Here is a 27197-nt window from a genome sequence, read left to right on the forward strand (position 1 = left end):
TCTTGGTGTTATGATGTGCATCATAAAGGTCCCCAAAGACTGTGTGCTGTAGGGTTAGTCACCAGCCTATGGCACTGTCAGAGAATGATGGAGCCTACTAGAAGGAAATGGGGTGGGGGAGGGGGTGCGCACCTTGGAGGGGATGTTGGGACCTCAGCCCTTCCTCCCTGCTCTCTTTCCTTCCAGACCACCATGAAGTGAGCAGCCCTCCTCCAACACCCTCTTCCCAGCCCTGATGTGTGTGGAACCAGTGATCAGGGACTGATGGCTCTGAAACTGTTTGAGTTTCTCAGGCATTTTGTCATAACAATGAAAAGCTGACTAGTGCATTAAAAATGCTTTAAAAAAAAGGGGGGCTGGGTGTGGTGGCACAGGCCTTTAATCCCAGGCAGCACTTGGGAGGCACAGGCAGGCAGATCGCTGTGAGTTCAAGGCTAGCCTGGTCTTAGAGAATTCTAGGCCAAGGGGGGGCGGGGGGAGGAAAGGAAGAAATGCCATTTTACCCACAGACACCAAAGTGACTCCTCCTCAATCTATATGATGCATATATTTCATCTTTTATAATTAAATACTAAATTGGTCAGAATACTGTGCGTGTGGCAGGTTAGGGATTTTCTCTAGTAGGTTAATCATTTTATCCAGTATAATTGTATAGACTATCCTGTTTTTTGTGTTCTGTTTTTTTCTTACTAGCTGGGCTAAAATCCTGTTGTTTTTTTCTTACTAGCTGAACTAAAACCCTTTTCATGTTCCAAAATACACAAGGACAACACACATCCAGAGTTTTGGGTGTCTCCTGGACTTCCGTTATAGTGTCTGCCCACCCAGTCCTGATGTAACACCATCTGAATTATAATTATTAGGCTTTTATGATGTGCTATATTTGCTGATGAGGCAAAGTCCCCTTTATTACTGTTCTTTTTCAAAAAATATCCTGGCTTTTCTTACATCATTCTTTTTGATTGCTTGGATGCGGTCAAATCCTGGACAAATCTATACTAAGATCTTTAATGGAATTATATTATTTGCACATTGCTCTACAGACACAGAGCTCAGCGTTTTTGGTAAGAAGGCTTCTTTCCAGTCTCCTGTTAAGATGGTGTAGGTTTGCTGTGTTAGTTGTTTGTGGATGGATGCTTCCTGTGAAACGTTGGCCTCATGGCATTTGGGGGTTCTCTGACATGGGCACAGGCTTTTGGAATCAGGGAAGTGAGCCTGGTGTGATAGGTGCACACCTTTAATCCCAGCACCAGGAGGCAGGGGCAGTTGGATCTCTGAGTTTGAGGCCAGTGTGGTTTACATAGCAAGCTCAAGGACAACCAGGACTACAGAGAGAGACTCTGTCAAAAAAAAAAAAAAAAAAAAAAAAGAAGAAAGCAAAGTGAGGGCATGATGTAAGCTACTCTGGTTATTCTTAGCTACCTCCATCTGTCTCAGAGTTGCTGTCAGTTCCTTTATAATTCTGGAATTTAGGGAGTCATTTATTAGAGTTGCCCTATCTCCTGTTCTTTAACGTCTTCTGTGTGTATTAGTAAGAAGAAGTTAGGGAAACGACAGGCTTCCCCCTAGGGTGACCCGGAAGAAGTTAGGGAAACGACAAGCTTCCCCTAGGGTGACCCGGAAGAAGTTAGGGAAACGACAAGCTTCCCCCTAGGGTGACCCAGCAAGGCCATAACTGGCAGGCTGCCCCCTCTGTCTTGCTAAGGCGAGTCTCCTGTCTGGCAAGATCAAGAGCAACACAAGCCTCTCAAGATTGTTGAATGATTATTAATATTAAATACTGAATTTTTTTATTTTAGTGAAATCTGCGGTTACTTCTTAACCAGCTTTATTCCCAAATAACCACAGAGAGAGAGAGCAGGATCTATTTAACCAGCCTGTAGTGCAATGCTGCATAATAAGTACTCCATCCTAAATCCCATGCTAGTATAGCTTCCTCCCACTCTGATCTCCTACTTTATACTTGTTTTTTTACTCATATTTTAGCTCCAGCTCATCCCCCCTGGTGCTTCGTGATCTTCTCCTCATGGCTCCATCTTCTCCTTCCTTCTCTTTCTCCTCCCCTCACTCACCAGGATGTCCCACCCTATTCTCTGTTATTGCTCAGCATTGGCCAGTTGGTTTTTACTGGCAACACAGAGAACAAATGGTGACATGTTTACACAAACTTGAAAACGGGGGATACTTAGAATAAACATCACAATGCAATGTCGGGATTGATCCAGAGAGTGGTGTGGAGAAACAAACATTTGAATGAATGAACAAAGGTAAACTGTGCATAACCCACAAGAACATTTTGCCAACCCAAGACCATCGGGATACACGGCAAGACCAGTTTCCACTGTGGGGCACATGAGTATCTGAAACGCTTCTGCATCACTGGTGCCCATGTCCTCCCCAGAACCTGCAGAAGTACCGTGATGCCACTACATGGAAGGCAAAATAGAGGTTTAGGCTGTAACAACTTTTCCAGCATCACACAATCAGGGATGGAGCTTGGACATAGCCCAGGCTTTGCCTGGCTCCAAAGCTCACGGTCAGGATGGTGAAATGTTAGAATTATTTAAAAGAGTCACAGTTATCAAGCTGTTAAACAGCTCTCGAACAAGCAATTTTTTTTCCGGGATGAAATGGACAATGCTCCTGTTTCTATTGTTGTGACCCACCTCCACCGTGCCACACTAAAGTCTGAAAGTAATTACTGGGGTGTCTGATATCTATACGAGAGCAAGACTCAACCAGTCACTCTATTCAGCTATATCCCTCATCCTATGTCCCCCTGAATCAAGCCACATAAAGGCAGAGCAAGTGGACTTCTACCTTGGTGCCTCTCACAGAGTCTTTGAGGATGCTGTGGCTGCCATAACCAGAAGCAGGGTGGTTTATAAACAACAAATGTTCGCTTCCCACAGGCTAGGAAGTGCTGGAACAAGGTCCCAGCAGATTCGGTGTCTGTTGAGGGCCACTTCCTGTCTCAGAAACAGCACTTACTTGTATCCTCACATATGTAAAGAACAAAAGGACTCCCTTGGTCCTGTTCAATAGGGGTAGTAATCCCACTCATAAGGACTCTGTCCTTGTGTCCTTGTAATCACATTCCTGAAGTCACCATGTGTGTGTCATTGCCTTACAGACTGGGCTTTCTTATTGTTTTTACTGTTGTTTCTGTTGGGTTGTGTTTGTTTGTTTGTGTTTGTCCACACAGGGTTTCTCTAACCTTGGCTGTCCTGAGACTCACTCTGTAGACCCCGCTGGCCTGGAACTGAGAGATCCACCTGCCTCTGACTCCTGAGTGCTGGGATTAAAGACGTGCGCCACCACCTCCTAGATGACAGGACGAGGCTTTCAATGTGTGATCTTGATGGTCTGGTAGGGGACACAGACATTCAGGCCATAGTTGAGGAGGCCAAAGGTCAACACCAGATGTTGTTCCTCAGGGAAACCATCCAACTTTAAAACAAGAACAACAGGCTGGAAGATGGCTCAGTGGTTAAGGGCACTGACTGCTCTTCCTGAGATCCAGAGTTCAATTCCCAGCAACCACATGGTGGGTGGCTCACAGCCATCTATAATGTGATCTGATGCCCTCTTCTGCCCTGTGGATATATATGCAGGCAGAGCACTGTATACATAATAATAAATAAAATAAAATAAAACAAGCACAGAGCCTGTTTTTCTGGGATGACGGGCATGCACAACCATACTTGCTTTCTTACCTGGGTCTGGGGAGCTTACTCTCTACTGCCTGACATCTTCGAGCCACAGAGGAAGTTTTCTAAAAGAGCAGAAACAGAATCACAAACTTCACGGCAGGGAAAAGGCTGGGGCTTTCTTCCTACAGCAGCAGCAAGACCTTTATAGTGGTGCTGCAAGACATTTTAAGCTAGCTCCTGCAGCCAAGGCATCCCCTTCAGACAGGCTCACTCCCAGCCTCATGGCTTTGCAGCTTGGAGAGGTGAGGGGTTGGGGGTGCTCGGGGTATGCGGGCTAGCCAGCCTCCCCTGCTCGGCTAGCTTTAAACACCAGCCTCGCCACCTACAGCCCCAAGTCCATTGCCCTATCAAGTCCCTCCCAGGGCCTAATGAAGGAGTTACCAGCTTTTCATCTCTGATGCTTTTGTGTATCTTAACAGCCCTTATGGCAGAGTCTCAGCAACTTGCCTGCTGCCAGGCTGGTCCAAGTAATCCCCCAGGAAGCCATGACTGTTTTGGTTAATCAGAATTGCTCAGGCTTTGGATAGACTACCTTGGTCCCACTTTTCCCCTAAGTCCTGATAGATTATATAAACATACTGAGTTTTGCAGACTGAAATTTTCTGGAACGTGTCCTTCTCTGTCACAGGAGAAACAGCCATGTGTGTGTGTGTGACCCACCTGGCACATGGCAAGGGCTCAGTATTTATTGTAATTAGTCCAGGTCTGTCGTGGAGCTCCACGGTGTCCTGGACATTCTGTCAAAGGAGTCTAGAAACCCAGAAGCAAGAGCAAAAATGAGCCACTGCTCATAGGAAGACCTGCTAGTGAGAAAGTAAAATTTCCTCCTCTCTGCCACCCATAGTTTTGATGCTATTCATTTGGGTCCGTGACTCCTGTTTCTTTCCTTTCCAGTTTGAACAGCTTTCTTTTTTCTCTTTTCTTTTTCTTTTCTTTTCTTTCTTTTCTTTTTTTTTTTTTTCCTTCTCCTTTCCCGGTTTTGGCTTTTAGAGACAGGCTTTCTCCGTGTTAGCCTTGGCTGTCCTGGACTCACTTTGTAGACCAGGCTGGCCTCAATTCACAACGATCCGCCTGCCTCTGCCTCCCTAGTGCTGGGATTAAAGGCATACACCACCACACCCATCTGAACAGCTTTTCTAAGACATGGGGATATCCTACCCACATCTTTAGACTTAAACCGTGAGTTACATTCCATTTCTGCCTACATGACTTTAGGAAGATCACACAGTTGCCAGATGCAAGAAATGCCCAGGTGGGAAGGAGATGTAACTCTGGTGTCACGGGAGATGGTACTTCAACTTGAAACCTCTGGTTTGCCGTGTTGGAAGGCATCAATTAGCCCCTGGCTTGGTGGGGCTTGAGCTCTGGCTCCAACTTGAGCAGCAGGATGGGCCCTGAAAGCTGGCCGGGTGTCCTGGCTGCCGACTTTGTTTCTGTCTCTCAGCGTTTCCTCTCTAAGCTTTATCCTGCATTATGAGATCAGTTCGAAACTGTTTCGGCATCTTGGGGGTCACAGACTTGTGGTCTGCAGGTCAAGCTCTGCCCTCCGATTTCGTTGTCCACGATGAATCCTAAAACCAGCGATTTCACATTCCAAAAGCAAAAAGACCTCACTTTAGAATTCAGAGCAGCTGGCAACACTGAGCCGGCAGTCCCACGCGGGCGACGACCAGCTGGCTGGTGAGAGCTTCCCCATTCTAGCCAAACTGTGCTCACTCCACGGCGCCACATTCTCTACCAAGCCTGGTGATTCCACAGACCTACACGCAACTTTCTCCATTCCATTCATTTCCTCAGGCTGGGATAACAAAATACGACAGGCTGGGTGGCTTGAACAACAGAAACCCATCTGCTCATAATTCTGGAGGCCGAAAATCCAAAATTGAGATATTGGCAGGCTGGGTTCCTTCTGAGGGCCTCTCTCTTTTGCTTGTAGATGGCCGCCCTCTCCCTTAATCTCCCTGTGGTCTCTACGCCATGTACATCGGCATCCATGCTCCCTCTTCCCGTAAGATTATCAGTTCTGTCGGATCAGAGTCATTCCAGGAGCCTCTGTTCTCATAATTATCTCCTGGAAGACCTTGTGTCCAACTACGTCACCCTCGGACACGCCGTGGGTTAGCACCTGTGACGTCTCTATGACGATCACTCTCGCTTGTCAGCTTAATGGGAATGGGAGACAGGAGCGGAGCACACTCTGATCATGTTTGTGGGTGTTTCCGGAAACGGTTGACTGAAGGAGGAAGTTCCATCCCAGAGACCCAGACTGAGTAAGAGGAGGAGAATGCCTGCTACCTCAGCCTTCTCTGCTTCCTGGTACCCCAACCCCCGCCCCAGGTTAGCAACTGCGCTCGGCCACACCCCCTTCCCATGATGCTCTGTGTCGCCAGGGACTGAAACCAGGAGTCAGATTAAGGCTTTCTCCTTTAAAGTCTCTCTCTCGGGCATTGGTTACAGCGACAAAAACCTTGGCCCACACAGTCCTAGCAAACAACCCTCCTCCTATTACATTGCTCCTTAACTTTGACAATGCTCGACTCCACCACCAGGCGATAGCAACCCTTGATTCATAGTGTGCTTTCCCCGCCCCTCTCCCCCAGCTTTGTGTCTTCTTCCATTAAGCCCCATATGAAGAATCTTAAGGATGAAGTCCATAAAACGTGTTTTAAAAGAACATGAACATTTAAAGACAGGGACTCGGAGATTGGAGATTATCTCCTCTGGAAACTTTAAAGCCATTTTAAGACAAAGAACCTTCTAGAAAAAAATTAACGAGGGAGCTCGAGGGACAGCTTAGTCTGTAAAGTACTTGCTGCACAAACAGGATGACCTGAGTTCCTTCCTCAGGGCCCACATTAGAAAAAAAAAAAAATTCTAATACTGGGGAGGCAGAGACAGGAGGATTCCTGTGACTCACCTGCCGAGCAGGCTAGCCAAGTAAGCAGTCTCCAGGTTCAGAGAGACCCTGTCTCACAATTTAAATGGGTGAGCCGCTGTATAAGGAAGTAGGAAGGAAACTCTTGAGCAGAAGAGTTTGGGCAGGAGAGAGAGAAGTGAGCGAGGGGTCCTGAAGGAAGGGAGCAAAGCTACTTAATCCCTTATATACATTATAAGTATAGAACGTGACGTTGTCACAGGATAGAACACTGGGGCAAGCAAGGTGAGGAGTGACTGGGAAAGATAGCCAATGACAGCCTCCATCCTCCACATGCGTAGACACAAAACCACGCAGGCACATGTATGCCTGTGTGCTCGCGCTCGCACATATACACTCTCCAGGAACCCATGTACAACATAGCTGAACATTATCCCGCTTCAGTGCATTTCCTGGAGGACCTCCAAAAGATACTAGGCCTCTCCCTCCCCCCCCACCCCCCCCCCTCTCTAACCCCATAAACTGCTTCTCTGATGCAAATTCCTCAGCTTCTAAGTGAGAGACCTAAGGCCTATCCACAGACCCCCTCCCCTCCCCCCCCCACCCCCAGGCCACACAGAGGTAAGAGCAGAACCTGATCTGCTGCTGTCTCCTGCCTCCTACAGCTTGTCTGGAAGATTCCAAAAAGGCAGGTTGTCGGTAGATCTGGACAAGGCTGTGTGAATAACAGAAGCAAGACAGAAGTTCTGGCATTTATGGCTGGTGGCCACAGTAGCCTGGAGCAAGGATCCAGAGCGCCAAGGTTCGCCTAATAAGATATCAGTATTGGCTGGGTTCTGTTAGAATAAACCCTTCGCATGACTTGCTGGCTCATCCATACAGAACAAGAGTCCAGCTCTCAAGGACTCTGCGGGCCCCCAGAATGTCACAAGATTAGGATTCTAAAACACTACTGTGATAGTAAGCCTGTCCCTCTTACCGTGGCTTACCTACTACAAATGACTTCATGAGGCCATCTTGTCCTCGGAGTCATATCTACTAGCAGTGGGCCAAACTCTCATCCTCTCCGACAGACACAAAACTGCCTCCACAGAGAATCTTCCTCAGATCCTGCCTGCTCACCTCTGAGGACACCCCAGCTTGCTATCACTGAGAGAGAAGGGGGCAGGGGGAGCAAAAAGAGAGAGATGGGCAGAGGAAGAGAGAGAGAGAGAGAAGACTATTCCCAGAATAAGGAGCAGTAATATGAACCAAGCATTTTGTGCCACAGGGAAAGTGGAAGCAGAGCTGCTATGCTTTTGGGGGACTGTAATTATAGAACTGCGCAGCAGAAATGGCAGGAATTTGTTCTCCGACCGACATTCCAGTGACAAGCAGCTTATTACCTCATGAAAGTGCCTGGTAATTCTCATGAGTAATTAGTACTGCACTTGGAGCCAAAACATCCCAACTCTGCTGGCCACCGACACCCGTGGTCTCTTCTTCCAGGACATCCAGCTGGACCACATTTGCCAGCCTCTCTCACAATTACCTGAAGTAGTTCTAACCCAGGGACCGTGTTCCAGGTGTGCCGTGTCTCTTCCAGACCCAATCCATAATAGTTTGCCATGTGAGACTCTTACTTTCTTTTTATCTGTCATCTAAACGGACGGGGCTCCCGGGGACAAGGAGGAAGCAAACTCAAAACAAGGGAGCCTTGGTCCCCGACTGACAACATGGAACACAGACACGCCTCTTCCACCACCACCACCCGCATTTCCCACCGACCCCACTCATCCTCACTGGCCTGTCATATGGCAAGAAATAAGTGTTTTGTCCCAGTGACTGAGATCTGAGGCTTCCATATATCCACAAGTAGCATTATTTATTTTACTGGCACATTTCTTGAGGTACTAGACCTACCAGGCAACTCTCATGTAAAGATGGCGGATCAGATGGCCAATTATGATTTTCTCTTCAGTATCTCCCTCCTCTACCCTTCCTCTATTAAAGTACCTCGCCCCCGACCCCCACCCTCGCACAGTCCTGAGCACATTGTGCCAGGGTCCTCATCACTGAGAGACTTCCGGCCAAAGTTTCCAAAGTCTTAAGTACTCAGTAGATCAAAGTAGATTCCCAGCATAATGAAAACAGTCGGGAGAAAAGCCCTCAATGGCAGAAGTGAGCTAAGAAGACTGGGGTTTCTTTATGCCAGTCACATAAGTAGGGCTCTTCCTCTGGGGAGTTCTTCCCAACTCAGAGCCATTAAATCAGATGCTGCTTAAGAGCCACAGTGCTGAGGGGTAGGGCTGGGAGTCATAACCCCCCCCCCCTTTGCTCCCTTTCTCTGGTCCCCAGGTTGGCTGGTAACCCACTGTGTTAGTCAGCTTTCTGTCACTATAACAAAACACTTGAGATGACCAACTTACAAAGAGGGGAGTACATGGGAAGACAGCTCAGTTGGTAAAGGGAGGACCTTATCTGGCTTCCTATACCCATGTAAAAAGTTGTGCCCCCATACCTGTAACCCCAAAACCAGGGGGTGGAGACAAGAGGATCCCTGGGCTGTTCTGGCCAGCCAGTTTTAGCCCGATTAATTGGCAAGCTCTAGGTTTGCTGAGAGGCCCTGTCTCAAAAAACTAAGATGGAGAGCAACTGAGGGAGATTCTCAACATTGACCTCTAGCCTCCTCACAGATATGCACACTGGTGCATGTACAACACACACACACACACACACACACACACACACACACACACACACACGCACGCACGCACGCACATACACGCACACACAGAGACAGACAGACAGAAAGACGGAGTACAAAAAGAAAAAGAGGGAGATGAAGATTTGTCTTTTGCCTCACCATTTTGGCCATGGTAAGTTGGTCCTGTAGCTTTGGACTGTGACAAGGCAGTGGTCCATCATGGCAAGGACGTGTGGCAGATCAAAGTCACTCATGTTACTGCCAAGAAACTAAAGACAATGAGGGAAGAGTTAGAATCCCACAGCCGCCTTCAAGGGTGTGTTCCCAACGACCTGAAGATCTCTTACTCAACGCCATCTCTGAAAAAGTGTCACCACTTCTCAACAGTGTCGTCCTTGGGACCAAGCCCCCAATAGCTGAGCCTGTGAGAACAGGGAAAAGTCCGAACCACTGCACCCACTCCCTATGCCTCCTTGTCCCGTCTACCTATCCTGCGTATGGACTGCTGTCCACCTCCACGCTTCTCCTGCAAGCTGCTCTTCGTCTGGCTGCTCGCCCCACCCCACCCCACTTTGTCTACTCAAGGGCTTCTGGCTCGAAGCTTTCCAACCACCATCTAATGGGCCTACCTGCTCCCCTTAGCTTCCTCGTTCTCACTCATCAGCCTTCTTTCCCTAAGCCCCGGAGAGCACCCGTCCCAGCCACAGACATGACAGTATAAATCACCAGCACAGCCGGGTGAGGCGTGCTTCCCGCAGGTCTGTGGTTTTCCACTGTGAGCCGTTCTAAACTCTGCCTTGATTCCTTCGTGCCTCCAGTGCCCCTTGCAGTGTTCTCAGGCCCATCCAAACTCTTCGCTCTGCTTCACTACGCTATTAACTCACTAACGGTAGGAACTGTGTCCTATTCTGGGTGTTCCTTTAGGACTTAGCAGAGTATCTGGTACTTACTACATGTTTGTCTGATGAAAAACCCAAGCCCCCATTTCAAGGATTTGCTTTCCAGTTTGCCTAATGTAGCCAGCCTGCCTGGGAGCTGGCACATGAGGTAGGATTCTGGGAGCTGGTTAAAAGAGAGTGTTCAACCCCAATGGCTCCTTCTGGGCATCCGTCTACACTCCAGTGTCTGGATGAAAGCTGACAGCTCTGCCTTGTCTGTTCCTAAGTGTCATAACTGGAACAAAATGCCTTCATTAGCCAGTCTGGACACATCGCCAACACATGGCTCGGAAAGCAGAGACTGCCTGCTTCTTTTCTGGTTCCTATGGATACAATGCCTTTTTTGACCCACTGGGATCCATCTGCGTGGGCAGCTGCCATATCTGAACAACAAAAACAACAACAAAAAAAATTCAGCGGCGAACATCGGATAGGCAGAAGTCTGGGGGGGCCCAGGGCAAGAAAGAATATTGGGGGAGAACATATGGGTGATCGTTCCCTGCAGAAGATGGAATAGATGTGAAAGCTCCTTGAGTAATCACACAGAGCTTTGGAAAAAAATTTCCTTCTGCTAAGTATAAGGTATGGAAAATCACCATCGAAGATCGCCTTGCCTTCCGCAGCCGGAGTAGAACTCCTGACTCTGTCTTGATCCCTTCCTTCTGGGCATACCCTTCCCACCCATCACCAGACAGCCAAGCACTCTGACACGAGCTTAACCAGGAAGCAAACAAGGCGGGAAATCTGTAGAAATGCAATATGGGATCTTTTCTCCCCTTTGCTCATTTTACTAACAAACATACATTTAGGAACACGGTGGTTAAAAACAGTACCTTCTACGGCTGAGCCCTTCAAGCCTACCAGGAGCTCTTGCATGGAGCTTTCCTGCCTTCCTAATAGTGAATCTGACTCGCAGGCCAGGCGTGGTGGCACACGCCTTTAATTCCAGTCCTTGGGAGGCAGGGGCAGGCAGATCTCTGTGAGTTCGAGGCCAGCCTGGTCTACAAAGGGAGTCTAGGACAGCCAAAGCTATCTTGTCTCGAAAACAAACAAACAAAACAAAAACAAAAAACAAACAAACAAACAAAACAAAAAAGAACCTGAAGCACTAACTGAGAAGACAGTCTACTGTCTCAGGGCCACTAGGGTGAAACAAGGAGCCAAGACTCAAATTCAGTACTTTAGCTCTCAAGACCGAAGCCCTTCTCCCCATACCTACCACCTTGATCCCTGCCTGGCTGCCAGCCATGCCCCAGTCACTTCTCAAGTAAAGTGAAAGATGCCCAAAAAGAGGAGATGTGTTGCCAGGGACCAAAAGGCCTGAGGCCGACTCCCACCCATTCAGTATTTGCAGCAAACATCCTGCTGGGCCACTCATTAGGTATGCAAGGCATCCGGCTTAGTCCTGAGAAGACAGCGATCTGATCCTAAGATATTCACAGAGACATCCTGCTTTGTCTCACCTGGAAGACCCCTCCCCTTGCAAATGTTCCCGGGGCTCAACCCAGAAGATTTTGTACTTTTCCACTACTCCCTTGCGTACCCCGCCCGCCCTAAAGCAGGTTTTAAAAAGCCTGCCCTTACCTTTAATAAACGAGCTCTTGACAAGCAATTGTTCGCTTGAGCTACTGTCTCTCTCCCGCCCATGTCTTTATGTACAGGTTGCGACCCCCCTCGATCCCCCAATAACTGACCAGCTGGACTGGTTGGTGGACTAATTATCGTTACATGGATTAATTTCATCTGGCGACCACGAAGGGACTCGAGGTGCGGGTTTCTCCCCGAACGGATTAAGGGACCGGTCCACAGGAGTTTTCATGACCAGCCGAGCTCGCCCGGCCGGCTTCGTCATTAGGTGAGTCATCCGTTCGCATATCTCAAGAATGGGCCATTCGCTGTCCAAGGAAGCAAAGTTCATAAGAGGCTTAAAGGACGTACTCAGAGAGAGGGGTATTAGGGTAAAAAAGAAACATTTGATTGAGTTTTTTGTTTTTATTGACCAGACCTGTCCCTGGTTCATGATTGATGGACCTACTATTCATTCTGAAAAGTGGCAGAAGGTGGGGCGTGAGCTTAATGCACTTATTAAAAAAGATGGTAATACAGCGGTGTCGAACAGTATTTTTTCTTATTGGGGTCTTATACGGGACATAATTGAGTCCGGCGAAAACGAAAGCGGAGAGAGGCAGCTCCTCTCCGTGGCTGAACTCTGCCTGCGCGAATCTCTCCCTCCTTCTCGTGTTCCTTCCTGTTCCTCTTTGCAGGGTTCCTCTCTTCCTACATCCTCGGAGCCCTTAAAAAATCTTTCCCCTGCGCCTGCGTCCAAGCCTTCCCCTTCCTCCCGCCGTCTCTATCCGTCGCTTCCTCCCACCCATGAGGACCCCATTTCCGCTATGGAACGCGGGTGTTCACCACTTTGTGCCCCTGTTTTTCCCCCAAAAAGGACACCCTCTGTCCGGTCCGGTCCGCCAGCCTCTCCTGTTCCCCCTTCACGCGCCTCCCGCCATTCCGCCATTTTCCTTTCTCAGGCCCCAGATGAGCCCTTGGATCCGGATGCTGCTGCCACCCTTGAGGAGGAGGCTGCTCGACATCATTCCGATGATGGCCTCCTCCGCGCGGCGCCAACCTTTCCCTCCTCTACCTTGCTCACTCTTCCCCCTCCCCTTACTAAGCCCTACCCTGCCTCCCGGCTCCCGCCACCTTGTTCCCTCCCAAACTGCTTTTGCCAGACGGAGGCTCATCTCCAACACCAGATCTCCCATGCGACGAAGATTCTTCAGCTTCAACAACGGCTTTCGCTTTTAACAACGCGCATTTCCTCCACAGCTCCGTTTATTTTCCCTGTCACCCGTTCCCAGAGCCAGCCCGCCCTGAGCGGGGCAAAAACTGAGGCCATTGATTCAGGCGCTGCTTTGGGAGACCCACCTGCCCCTACACCCTCCCAGTCGTCCGCGGCCCTTGTAGATTCTGATAGTGAGCATGATTCCTCAGGTTCGGAGGGAGAACAGAAAGGTGGTGGAACGGCTCCTGACCCTACCCCCACTGCTTATCATAAACTCAAATTTAAAAAGCTAGAAAAACTTAACACGGCTGTCCGTAGTTACGGACCTAATGCGCCGTTCACACTCTCCCTCCTTGATGATTTGGCAGATGGAGGTCATCTAACGCCCAACGAGTGGATCACCACTGCACAGACTGTCCTCACTCGAGGACAGTTCCTTTCTTGGAGGGCGGACTGGGCTGATCGTTGCCGTGACCTTATCCGAAAAAACGTACAGCAGGGACATCGCGAGACCCGTGAATGGTCTCTTGACAAACTCCTTGGCCAGGGCAAATATGCCACTGACGAAAAACAGCGTGCACTCCCCTTTTCCTTACTTTCACATTCTAGTTCTGCCGCTCTCGCTGCTTGGAGAACTATTGCTTCCACGGGCTCCGCCCTGTCCCCTATTACCAAGATTCTTCAGGGACCTCAGGAGCCCTTCAGCGACTTCGCTGCGCGCCTCCTGGAGGCTTCAGAAAGATCCCTTGGTCCTGGCCAGACAGACAGTAAATTTCTTACACAATTGGCCTTTGAAAATGCCAACTCAGCCTGTAAGGCAGTTCTTAGACACAAATATAAGGGCAGGGATCTTGATGAGATGATTCAGCTTTGCCGAGAGGTTGATCCCCTAACTGATAAGTTTACCAAGGCCATTATGGCCGTCGGAGCCCTCCCTAGCGGGGCCTCCTGTTACCGGTGCGGCCAACCGGGACATTTTGCCCGCGCCTGCCCAAATGAGCGTAACCGCCCACCCTCACAGGCTGGACAGCCGCCGGTCGTTCCGCCACCCACTAGATCCCGGGGACCTGTGGCCCGGCCCCCCCCTACTACGCTCTGCCCTCGTTGCCGTAGAGGTCGTCATTGGGCGAACACCTGCCGTTCCACTGTTGATGCCATGGGTAACCCTCTCCCCCCGCGTTCGGGAAACTCCTCTGGGGGCCAGTCCCGGGCCCCTCACCCTATCCAATTCCAGCCTGCGTCAGGACCGGTGTCACAGGCTCCCCCCAATTTACAGACCCGCTTCCATCCACAGACCTCCTACCCCACCTCCCAAACCCAACCTCCTCCCATTCCAGCGGCGGCCCCTTGCCCTCCCCCACAGGATTGGACTTCCGTGCCACCACCTCTACAATACTGACGCCCGAGGATGGAACCTTGTCCTTGCCTGTCGCCCTCTTTGGAAACCCTCCCCCTCTTCCCCTCCTGGTCCTCGGCCGTGCCTCTTCTGCCCTTATCGGGCTACTCATCTATCCCCTCGTTTTAAAACACCCGCTCCCTTCTCCTACGCTCCTCCTTGCCGCCACTACCCAGGGCCCTCTCTCCATCTCTCCTGGTCAGATTCTGGCCTGGGCCCTTCCGTTAACCCTGGCTGACTCTGTTGTCTCTCCTCCCGCCACCCCGACTCCCTCCCTGCCCCCCTCCGCTTTTTGGGTCCAACGCTTAACTTCTGATAGACCCCATCTTACACTAAGGCTTGATGGCCGCCCCTTTGAAGGCATCATTGATTCCGGGGCAGATTCGACGGTCCTGTCCCAATCTTCTTGGCCCTCGTCTTGGCCCTGTCAGCCCTCCCTTACTCACCTTCAGGGCATCGGAATATCTACCAATACCCTTCAAAGTTCTAAGGTCCTTCGCTGGACTGACCCTGATGGCCAGACAGGGACGGTGCAACCGTTCATTGTCCCAGGGTTACCCGTTAATCTGTGGGGCCGGGACATACTCTCTCAGATGGGGGTCTTTATCTATAGCCCCTCCTCTCCTGTCACGCATCAGCTTTTGGATCAAGGCTATTTGCCAGGCCAGGGCCTCGGCAAGCTGGGACAGGGGCGTCTCAAGCCCATTGTCCCTATGCCTAGGATTAGTCGCCAAGGGCTGGGATATGAACAAAATTTTTTATAAGGGCCACTTCTCCCCCTGCACTCCAGGCCGATAAAATTACTTGGAGAACTGATTCTCCTGTCTGGATCGATCAGTGGCCCCTTCCTTCCCGTAAACTGGCCGCAGCCTCAAGGCTGGTGCAGGAGCAACTTGATGCAGGCCATGTTGAGCCCTCTACTTCCCCCTGGAACACCCCCATTTTTGTCATCCAAAAAAAGAATGGTGCCTGGCGACTCCTCCAGGACCTCAGGGAAATTAACAAGACCATGATGCCCATGGGAGCTCTGCAGCCTGGTCTCCCCTCTCCTGTAGCTATCCCTAAAGGATTTCATAAACTTGTTCTCGACCTTAAAGATTGCTTCTTTTGCATTCCCCTACACCCTGACGATTCCAAACGTTTTGCCTTTAGCCTCCCTGTTGTTAATCATGTTGGGCCCTCACCCAGATTTCAATGGCGGGTACTTCCTCAGGGCATGGCCAACAGTCCCACTCTTTGTCAAAAATATGTAGCCCAGGCCATCGACCCGCTACGCCTTAGGTACCCACATTTATATATTATTCATTATATGGATGACATCTTACTTGCTGGCCCTAACACGGCTGAGCTCTCTCTCGTCACCCAGGAACTTGTTAAGAGTTTGGGTCATCTGGGACTTAAAATTGCCCCAGACAAAATACAACTACACCCCCCTTTTCTTTTTCTGGGCTATGAACTTGGGACCTCTTCAGTCAGGACCCAAAAGGTCCAGCTCCGCCGAGACACCCTTAAAACACTTCATGACTTCCAGCAGCTTTTGGGGGACATAAACTGGCTGCGCCCCTACCTTAAGCTCACTACTGGAGAGCTTAAACCCCTTTTTGATATTTTAAAAGGCAACTCTGACCCTTCTTCACCACGCAGTCTCACTGCTGAAGCTTCAGTGGCCCTACAAAAGGTCGAAGACGCCATCTTCCACCAGTCCATCTCCTATTATGACCCTACCCAGCCTTTCGCGCTCATAATTTTTCCTTCCCTCTTTGCCCCCACAGGACTGCTCTGGCAACGGACCCCTCTCTTTTGGCTTCATCTCCCCTCCTCCTCCACTAAGGTCCTTCCTACCTATCCTACTCTGGTTGCGTCTCTCATTCGACAGGGGCGGGAAGCGGCCACCAGGCTTTTCGGAAGGGACCCTCACTCTATTATCACGCCTTACTCGGCCACACAAATAAGGTGGCTTTTTCAAAATTCAGATGATTGGGCGGTCTCCTGTATTTCTTTTTGCGGCCTATTAGATAATCATTATCCCCCAGATAAACTAATTCAATTCCTGCAGCGACAACCTGTCATCTTCCCGAGAGTCACCCGCTCCAGACCCCTCCCCCAAGCTTCCCTGGTTTTTACTGATGGCTCCTCTACCGGGGTTGCTGCCCTTTCTGTGGACGGAGCTATCCTGCAAAAACAAACCCCCCATACCTCTGCTCAGCTTGTTGAGCTGGAAGCTGTTGCACACGCCTTTACATTGCTTCCCCATACTCCCTTTAATCTATATACTGATAGTGCCTATGTAGCATCCTCTGTTCCACTCCTCGAGACGGTTCCTCGTATTAAGCCTGCTACTAATGCCTCTCCTCTCTTCTCCCGTATCCAACAGCTTATTCTTTTGCGCTCTCAGCCTTTTTTCGTTGGTCATATTCGCGCTCACTCTACCCTGCCAGGGCCTCTGACTACACTTAATGCCCAGGTGGACTCAGCCACGCGCCCCCTGCTTTCAGGGCTGGCCGTTCCATCCGCCAGTGACCCCGTTGCTATGGCCAGGGAGGCTCACGCCCTCCACCACCTTAATTCCCAAAGCCTCCGCCACATGTTCTCCATCACTCGGGAACAAGCCCGGGCTATTGTTAAAGAATGCCAGGCATGTGTCACCTTTCTTCCCGAGCCACATACGGGAGTCAACCCTCGTGGCCTCATGCCTGGACAGGTCTGGCAAATGGATGTTACTCATTTCTCCTCTTTTAAGAAACTTAAGTATATTCATGTGTCTATAGATACTTTTAGTGGATTTATTTGCGCCTCTCCGCACGCTGGAGAGGCTACTAGAGATGTTATTGATCATGTTTTATATTGCCTTACTGTTGCCCCCAAACCCTATACCTTAAAGACTGATAACGGCCCTGGGTATACAAGCTCTGCCTTCAAGTCCTTCTGTGCCCAACTACAGATTAAACATGTTACGGGGATACCTTACAATCCCCAAGGACAAGGAATTGTCGAGAGGGCCCATCAGACACTTAAAGCAATGCTTAATAAATTACAGTTTTCCAAAGGAATCCTATATCCCTCTACAGCAGGGCCTCGCCTGCTTCTCAATCATGCATTGTTCATCCTAAATTTTCTACAAAAGGATGATCTTGGCCATTCGGCGGCCGATCGCCTTTGGCACTCCTCCACCTCCTCCACCTATGCCAAGGCTCTGTGGAAGGATCCACTGACCCACCGATGGCATGGACCCGACCCAGTCCTTATTTGGGGCAAAGGTCATGCCTGCATTTATGATCAGAAAGAACAAAATGCGCGCTGGTTACCTGAGCGCCTAGTCAAACCTTTTAACCCCCCTCTCCCAGGGAACTCCCCTGAGGAAAAGATGTAATTGTGCTCTTTTTTAGGATAAAAAAGATACCGCCGATGCATCACGTTGCTACTCACCACGTCGCTCCTTTGCCTCTGCCTCCCTGAAGTGATTCTCGCCGCATTTCTGCGCCAACCTCAGCCTTATACAATCTATAATTTTATCTGGGTCATTATTAACCAAGCGGGAGATATTGTTAGTTCCTCCTCCTCTCAGGGCATTAATCCCCAGTGGCTCGATTTACAGGTTGACCTCTGTGCCCTGGCCCTGGGAGGCCCCTCTTCTTAGGGCGTGGAAGACATTTTTTTTCTCTCGCTCGGTTGGTGGTCCCAGTCCCGGCTGCTGTAATGACCTGGAGCGCATCATGCTCCACAAAACCTTACACCAAGATGGGATTGCTTGGGCCGGAGGGCTCTATGTTTTCCCGGGACCCTCTCATCGCTGTGGTGGGGCCCAAGATTTTTACTGTGCCTCTTGGGGGTGTGAGACCACTGGCGACACGTACTGGAAGCCATCCTCTTCTTGGGACCCTTAAAGACCTTTGCAATGTAGCTCGTTCAGTCACCAATGGCTGGTGCAACCCCCTGACCATTCGCTTCACTGAGCCCGGTAAACGTGCCATTTGGACGGGTCGTGGATTTAAATGGGGCCTCCGTGTTTATAAATCAGAGTACGATTTTGGACTTACGTTTTGGTTACACCTCCTAAAAAAGGTACCCAGTAAGGGCGCTGCAGTGGTTGGGCCTAATCATATTTTCCATCATCCTGTTCCCGTTCCTGCTCCTGACCCGCCCCCCCCCCCCCCCCCCCCGCCTAAACCCGCCACCCCCATGCCTCCCTCCCCTCCCACCCCCTCCCTTCCGACCTACCCTCCCCCTGGGCCCCCCCCCCCCATTTCGGCTGATGTCATTCCCCAGTTGACAAATGCCTCCATATGGGCCTTAAAAAAAAAAAAAAAAAAAAAAAAAAAAAAAAAATGAATGACTCCTCCTTGTCATTTCCTGAATGTTGGATGTGTTTCTCCCCCTCCCCGCCCTTTTACGAGGGTATTGCTCTTCTTTCCACCTTGCTCTTTACTAATGTTACCCCACCCTCACCGGCTTAGCTCCCGACAATCGCATTACCCTCCAGCCTGTTTCCGGCATAGGTACTTGCCTCCTGGGTCCCCATATGCTCCCTCCCCCAACCTCTTCCCCTCAGCGACGTTCGCGCCCAGACTGTCATTCCCGACCTCTCCCTCCCCTACATTCTCGCGCCAAATAACACCCATTTTGCTTGTTCCTCTGGTTTAACCTCGATCGTCTATGCCCCTACCTTCCTTTCCTCCAAAGACTGGTGTGTCCTTGTTATTCTTCTTCCCCGTTTTACTATTCATGACCCCGACTCATTTTTAAATTTTTTGAAAGGGGGAATTTCCCCAACCCTAACCTTGCCTCCCCCTGGCTTACTACCCTTCTCCTCACCCTGCTCGGGCCCCTCGTTGGTGTTCTCCTTCTATTATCCTTTGGCCCATGGACTTTAAACCGTCTTACAGGGTTTGTTAAAAGTCAGGTTGAAGCTGCCACCAAGAATATCCAGGTTCACTACCGCAGCCTGGAGACTGAGGACTCAAATGAGACTTCTATTTCCATCCAGGAGATTTCACCTACGCCTCAGTCGGTTAACTACGGGCGGCCTTTGCAGTTCCTATGGGCGGCCTTTGCAGTTCCCGAGGATGCAGAATGCTGGATGGTGAGCCTGGTTGTGCCCTCGGTGCCTTTGGTAAACCTGTGCAAGCCCTCCCCTATATCTTTTGGCCTGAGCCCACCTTGACCTGACCCGCGATAGTGCCTGGTAAGTCAGAGACGGAGCGATCGAATAAGTCTCGGTTATCAGACGTCGGTCGGTCCTTGGTGGGAGGACAGACCATAGGCGTGGTAAGATTGAGCATCGATCCTCTAGCAGGCTCAGGCCATCGCGAGGCCCCCTCTCCTTGGGAATTTGGCCGGTCCAGAATAACTGTTGTCCTGAAACATTGGACATTAGTGATTCTTAAATATACCGCCATCCTGTAACAATGACTGGTGACCTCCTAAAGGTCATTCGCTGGGCTGTAAGGTCTCCCTCAGGCCAAAGTAAACAAAAGGGGTGAAGATGCCAGGGACCAAAAGGCCTGAGGCCGACTCCCACCCATTCAGTATTTGCAGCAAACATCCTGCTGGGCCACTCATTAGGTATGCAAGGCATCCGGCTTAGTCCTGAGAAGACAGCGATCTGATCCTAAGATATTCACAGAGACATCCTGCTTTGTCTCACCTGGAAGACCCCTCCCCTTGCAAATGTTCCCGGGGCTCAACCCAGAAGATTTTGTACTTTTCCACTACTCCCTTGCGTACCCCGCCCGCCCTAAAGCAGGTTTTAAAAAGCCTGCCCTTACCTTTAATAAACGAGCTCTTGACAAGCAATTGTTCGCTTGAGCTACTGTCTCTCTCCCGCCCATGTCTTTATGTACAGGTTGCGACCCCCCTCGATCCCCCAATAACTGACCAGCTGGACTGGTTGGTGGACTAATTATCGTTACATGGATTAATTTCAATGTGTGGTCTAGGTACTGATAGGCATGCTGACAAAGTAACCTCCTGAGTTGTTTCTTAGCCAGTATCTGAGTGGAGCAAATAAATCCATGTAAATAATCAGACTGCTGGTTTATCTTCTTCTTTTTTTTTTTTTTAATCACTATCTCTGAATTTATAAATTTGGTTCTTGTCAGTACATTGAAGATTTTTGAAGAGGTTTCCTATGCTGGGTTCATCTCCAAAACTGAGGTCACAGGTGCCATAGGGCTGTCTTGTTATGGCTGTAGATATGCTCCCACCTCCCAAGAACCACAGGATGCTCTAGACATAACTGGAGGCCTACTTTAAATCACATTTGTCAGTTTCTGAAATACCGGTGTAGCAGATAGATCAACAATGCACTGTATTTCTAGAACAGTACGGCTTGTGAAAAGCTTTATTGTTTTGTGACACTGTCCCCTTTTTCCTTCCAGCATAAGATGCTCCTCCTCCACCATGAGATTGACATAACAAATGCAACATTTTCCCTCATCTCTTCTATAGCGTTAGGGACAGAACCCAGGTCTTGCTCATGCCCCCATCTACACTAAGCTACATTTCCAAAGCTCAGATGTCACCCTCTGACTTTACAGATTGTTAGCACATGGAACCTGAAAAGTTTAACAAACGTCCAGTTTACACAACTAAAAATTGATGAACCAGGAACAATCCTAAATTCCTAACCTCCAATCCAGCATTCTTCTTGCCAGCTGACAGATTCCTTTTCTGCCTTTCCCTGTCCACCACAGCAAAGACTCTGACAAGACAGCAAGCACTCATTGCCAGTCCTGAGGAACAACAGTCAACGCACATGTTAGACCCTTGGTAAGAGTGTAGGGTCCTCTCCTGAGTAGAGAGAGACAGAGAGAGAGAGAGAGAGAGAGAGAGAGAGAGAGACAGACAGACAGACAGACAGACAGACAGACAGACAGAGACAGAGACAGACAGACAGACAGACAGACAGACAGACAGACAGACAGAGACAGAGACAGAGAACACACTAGGCCAACATAACTACACATTCACTTATCTACATCTCTCCCACATTAATTCCTAATCCAAAATCCATGGATGATTCACGAGCCTCTTGCGACTGAATGGCATTCATTGTTTTCAAGGAGACTGTCCTCGTCTTTATAAATTCTCAAAGGATCACAAAAGAAACTCTAAAGTATTGTTGCGTTACATAAGGGTACCAAGCTCCACTCTTGTATGCTGACCGCTGGGCCTTTTAAGCAGCAAGTGCCATGAATAGATGGCGTCTGTGCATGCATCCCTGTGCTCTGGAACAACCGTGAGGCTACCTAGCTCTGTGCGCCTCTGCTTGTCGGTTCTGTCAAGTTTTAATTCCACAATGGCCTGCGTGTTTTATAAACTGAGTGATGCCCTAAACACAGCGCATCATCAGCGACAGTTGGCAGATTTTAGGGAGGAAGATTTGAAGTTAAGGGAAGCATTTTTGACTCTTGAGGCTATTCAGTGCGCTGTGGCTGACTCACGCTGGACATTGCTCTTCCACATTCTCCGTTCACAGATCACTACGCAAAGAAGGGGATTTACGCGTGACCAATCTCAGCAGAGCGAATGATACACCGTGTGCCCCAGCCCTGGCTGGTTATACAGCTCACATTCTATAGCTATTTCTCTGTCAGAAGTATAAGTCTACCCCATGCACACAAAGGAATAATTTTAAGTTGAGTGCATCGGAAAGTCACAACTCAGCACAAAAAATATGGCACTTCCCTGACGAATACTGAATGACTAAGTTACACACACACTTTGTGGCTCTAAGGCTGTCCCAAGATGTAGGGTGATCTGGGACAACAGACCCTTGTCCCTGAATGTGAGGTCAATTCCAAGAAGATAAAGTGAATTGTACCTGGTGTATGATATCAAGCACCGCCCTCCTCTCCCTGGGCTTTGTAGATAAAAGATAATAAACCTGTCATGAACCAAGACAAAAGGCCACCAAGGACTGACAAATGTCTATCAGGTTTGCATTTCACCAAAACACTAAGGGCAAATCATGCCCTTCCTTCTTTCACAGAGACTAAACTACACAGGGAAAAAAAAATTGGCTGGGCCTTCCAATGTGTTGGCCAAAGCCAGCCTCCCACAACCTGGAAAGGAGCAGAGAGTTATGCTGGGGAACAATGCCCGCCTGGCCTGGCTGTGCAGCACAGGCCAGAATCTGTCACTGGATCAGTCCATGCGCTGCCAGAAAGCTGTATAACAAAACAACCTGGAGACTAACTCTACGAAGCAGTGTTAAACACCAGAGGGTATCAAACATGCTGCCAAGGACAGACTTTTACAACCTTACCTTCCTCAACTCCCAATCTGAATTATTTTCCTTGTCAGATTAGAAAGCAGCGGCAGAGTACGATCGATGAGCTGAGCGTCAAATCAAGAGTTCTAAGGTCTTCAACCTGTCACTCAACTGGAGAATGAAAAAATATAGTGAAGCATTCAGGGGAACAGCTGACTTCCTGCACCCTTCTGATAAGAAGGGAGGGAGAGAGGAAGGGAGGGAGGGAAGGAGGGAGAGAGGGAGGGAAGGAGGAGGAGGACAACGATGACAACATAGGAGGAGGAAGAAGAGGAGGAGAAGGAAGAGGAGGAGGAAGAGGAGGAAGAGGAAGAGGAAGAGAAGGAAGAAGAGGAAGAGGAAGAAGAGGAAGAGGAGGAGGGGGGAAGAGGAGGAAGAGGAAGAGGAAGAAGAGGAGGAGGAAGAGGAGGAGGAGGAAGAAGAGAAGGAGGAGGAAGAAGAGGAAGAGGAGGAGGGGGAAGAGGAGGAAGAGGAAGAGGAGGAGAAGGAGAGAACTCTGTGGCACTTCACATCGCCACTATCTTACTGTTCCTCACAGTCGAATGAGCGCAGTGGTTTTCAGAGTGCAGATAGAAAGCCTGACAATCAAAGGCTTTCTAGGCACCTTTAGTGATTACCAGGGTGAGGTTCCATGCTCTCTGGCTCCAAGTTCAGGGTTTCTTCTAATATAGTCTTTGTGTAAGACAGATACAAGGCGTCTGCCTGTGCTTGCTGTAGCACTCCATAACACCTTATGCTGACAAGTCACCTAACAGACACAACTCCTTCATGAAGAGGTTCTTTTAGCAATTTGCTAGCTAACTTCCTTTTCAAGTGACTCCAAAAAGTACTATCTCACTCGGTACATTAGTCTGTTCCATCCGTAATACAAAGTACACATTTTATTTTCAACGCTTAATTATAAAATACACCTACATTTGTTATCCGTTTGCTTGGTACTTTTAGAACAGTTCCCTAGGCTACTCTGAGGTCTTTGAAGTTAATAAAAATATCTGAAGTCATCATTTAAGGCACTGGTTCTCAGTCTTCCTAACGCTGCGACCCTTTAATATGGTTCCTCATGTTGTGGTGACCCCCCCCAACAAACTGTAAAATTATTTTCATTGCTACCTAATAACTATAATTTGCTACTGTCAGTAATCACAATGTAAATATCTGATATAGAGATGGTCTTAGGCAACCCCTTTGAAAGGGTCACTTGACCCCAAAAGGGCCGTGACCCACAGGCTGAGAACCGCTGATTGAAGGGCAAGATTTTCCAAGTGTCTATCAAACACTGTGCAGAAGATCAAGAGCACAAAAGTGATCAATAAGAAGTTTTTCTGTACAGAGCTTCAGTCAGAGAAGGGCTGCCACTAAGAACATGAGTCCATGTTTTGCCACCTTGCGACAGCAGCACAGCCTTCCAGAAGGGTAGAGAATCAGCACTCTGTCCAGTATCGCACATCAGAGACGGCTTTCCAGAAAGAGCTACACTAATGCTTACTGCTTATCAAGCGGCTCTCACAGAACTTTTCTAGCTTCCTCTCTGCTTCTGGGCCACGCAGCACCATCAACTCTCACTGCCTTGTTTTGCCCACACCTCTCTCTTGGCCTTGTGAGGTTAGTGTGGGAACATCTTCACCATCCTTCAAGACTCAGCTTCGGTGCAGCCTTTTCTTAGAAGCCATCTCTGGCCTAACAGAAGGAAAAGACCCGAAGCTAATCTGAAGAGATTACAAAGAAAAGATCCTAGTTTCTTTAGACTTGCCTTCAGCTTCAAACATCCTAAACCTCTCAACTGTTATTAGTCATTAAATGATCTTTATACCCATATTTTAAAAGCATCTCATCCATACCACCTGAGGGTTCATAGCAAGGGAGAGAGGAACGGTGGCAGTCACGGCTTCCAAAGCTTGGACTACTATACTCCCCAAGTCTCCAGCTAAGCTGGAACTACCAGAGAGGAGGTTGTTCCTCACTCCACTAGAGCCACTTGGAACGATGGCAGCAGCCTGAGGGGTAACCACTGTCAAGGGTCCCTGGTCAAGCGGTGGTGGATTTGGGTGAAAACATGTCAACACTGCACTGGGGAAGATCTTAGCTTTTCAGCTATGAAATTACAGAGTGGCTCTTTCGGCCATCAGCAACTCTTTATAGACAGGACCAAAGCAATTTTCTTCAGAGATGCTATAGGACAAAACCGAGAGAGATGTTCATATTGCCGAGTTTTGCAAACCCTCCGGATGTCCTAACAATAAGTTACAGATGTCTAATCCTAAATTAAGAAGTTAAATACAGTGTGGACTCTGCAAATGGCAATTTTCTATAATTTGAGAAAAATATTTGGTAGCTCGATTCCCACTGGACATGGTTGGCAACGGTTCTGCTCTCTGTTAAACATCTCTGTCAGCCTCTCCTAAGGCCGTGATCACACCAGAGAACAATAGGGTTCCAGAAACAACAGAGACTTGCTCAGGAAACTATAATTACAATTTTCCTCTGGGCATCTCAGTATTTTATAACCAGGGCAAGAACTGGGATGCCGAGCGCATACATTCACGTTCCTTTAATGGCATTAAACCATATCTTGGCTTTTCGTAGTTTGTGCTGTTGCCTTGTTCCCTTTTGTTTTGAAAAGAGACTTTATCAGCCTTCCTGGGCTGTGCCATTTTATCTCTTTATTCTGCCTGCAATAAGATATCAGGCTAATATTGGCAGAGCAACGTCGTACAATGATTCTTTGTTTCAGAAAAAAAAAGTATGAATAGTGCATTATTAAAATGGAGAAGGAAGTGCGTTTCATTCCGCTTATTATTTACTTAGTGACTATTGTCGTGGTACCAGGCGCTTGACAAAAGACGAATAAGGGGAAGCAATAGCCCGGTGCTCTCAGATCTTGCGTTTCACATGAGGAGCTCTGAGTATTTTCCAAACACTGACTCAGAAAGCAACTCACTTCAGGCAGGATCCGACAGTTAGCGGCAAGGAGCCTGCTTTGAACACTTCCTGCCACCATTGGAGACTACGTCACTGGATCTCTGAGGTGTCTGAAGACTCGGAAGTATGCAATCAAGACAAGTTTGGAAGAGAGGAAGCTAGGAAAAAATAGTTACAAAGAGAGTCATAGTTACAGCACCGACTTCCGTGGATCACTAACTGATAACTGTGTTTCCAAAACCGAACATATACTTAACAGCTGACAAAGTAAATGTTTTACTTGCTGCCAATTTGCTTCTTATCTTTGTCCGACACACTCATGACATCTGCTGTTTGGCTTTCCTTTTTCAGAAGAGAAGAATTTTTTTTTTAAGATGCATTATATTTTTACAGTGACCAAAATAAAACCCTACTCTACTCTGAATAATAGTCTCATTAAGATTTACCATATTCCAGCTCAAAAGGAAAGTCGAAAAAAAAAAAAAAACCAGGAAATCTCGTTTCGATCCCACTAAACTCTGAAGCTGTATAAAAGTACCTAGAAACTCATAAGTTATTCTGTTAGAGTATGTGGGAAATGCCTTCAGAGAGTCATGTATGTGGTAGGACAGGAGTCAAAGGCAACAGCCATGCAAGGGTCCCTGGCATCAGAAACACACACCTATAGGCTGTGGCCTTCACAGACAGTCAAGACCTCACCTTTCCTGACTTTCGGTCATCTTACTTAGGGCTTCAGCTTTCTTTGAGGCTGAATTGATAGTTTGAGCTAATTGCAAATCTCACAGAGCCTCCTGGGAACAAGCTTGTTCTACCCGTGGGGTGGGGGGCTGTGTTGTCTGGCCATTCTCATCAGAGAACTGGGAGCCTCTGGGAAAAAGCTGCTTAGAAGATTGGAGAGCACACTGAACACACCGGGTAACAATGTGTAGGCATTCCAAGATGGCTGACAGAACCTACACCCAGCACCGTCACAGCTCTTCCATCTCAGGCCATATGTGGCTCTGTGTTCCGGTCCCTGGAAAACAGCACCATAGCAAAATTCTATACTGCGTGTTTCTTTTTGTTTGTTTATTTATGTGTGCATATACATGTCTACTTTAAGGAAGTCAGAGGATGTCGAATCTCCTGGAACTGGAGCTACAGACAGTTGTAAGCTGCCTGATATGTGTGCTAGGCTGACAACCCAGGTCACCTGCCAGGTCCCCTGCCAGGACAATATGTGCTATAACCACTGAGCTATCTGTCCAACTCCTGTACCAGGTGTTTCAAAGTGCTTCTGCTTGCTGGGGCCTGTATCCTACACTTAACACTCGCGCTAACACCGTTATCCTACCAGCTTTGGCATCCATTCGTCACTACTGTACCTGATGCGCCTATGTCTGCGGCCCTGTGGAAGGAGGCAGAAGGGTCCCTGTGGAAGGGTCATGCTGAGATGACAGAGAAAGAGATACTTAGAGACATGACAGAACCTTGCCCTGGAGGCCCACAGGATCGCTGCATGAAGAAGACAAAGAACCCATGAAAACTTAGAAAACAGCACATTTGGGAATTTTAATCCAGTGACTCTGTACTTCAGAGCGCTTTAATTTTCCCACTGTTACAAATTCTCTTACCAT

At 48.7% G+C, this 27197-nt stretch overlaps 2 long non-coding RNA genes across 2 annotated transcripts in view; both read right to left on the minus strand.

Moving 5' to 3' along the window:
- Positions 1 to 22793, minus strand: part of LOC311609551 — a 70155-nt gene extending 47362 nt beyond the window's left edge. Inside the window, exon 1 of the long non-coding RNA XR_014783426.1 lies at positions 22657 to 22793. This is a non-coding gene — a long non-coding RNA (uncharacterized lncRNA). The remainder of the gene's footprint in view (positions 1 to 22656) is intronic.
- On the minus strand, positions 1363 to 5827 carry LOC311609550. Its single transcript, XR_014783425.1, has 3 exons — positions 4374 to 5827; positions 3717 to 3775; positions 1363 to 3366 (listed from the first exon to the last, which is right to left on the minus strand). It is a non-coding gene; the product is annotated as an uncharacterized lncRNA (long non-coding RNA).
- Positions 22794 to 27197: the final 4404 nt, after the last annotated feature.

This window comes from Acomys minous (genome assembly GCF_964271855.1).
Source record: "Acomys minous genome assembly, chromosome: 11".
NCBI classification, from domain to species: domain Eukaryota; kingdom Metazoa; phylum Chordata; class Mammalia; order Rodentia; family Muridae; genus Acomys; species Acomys minous.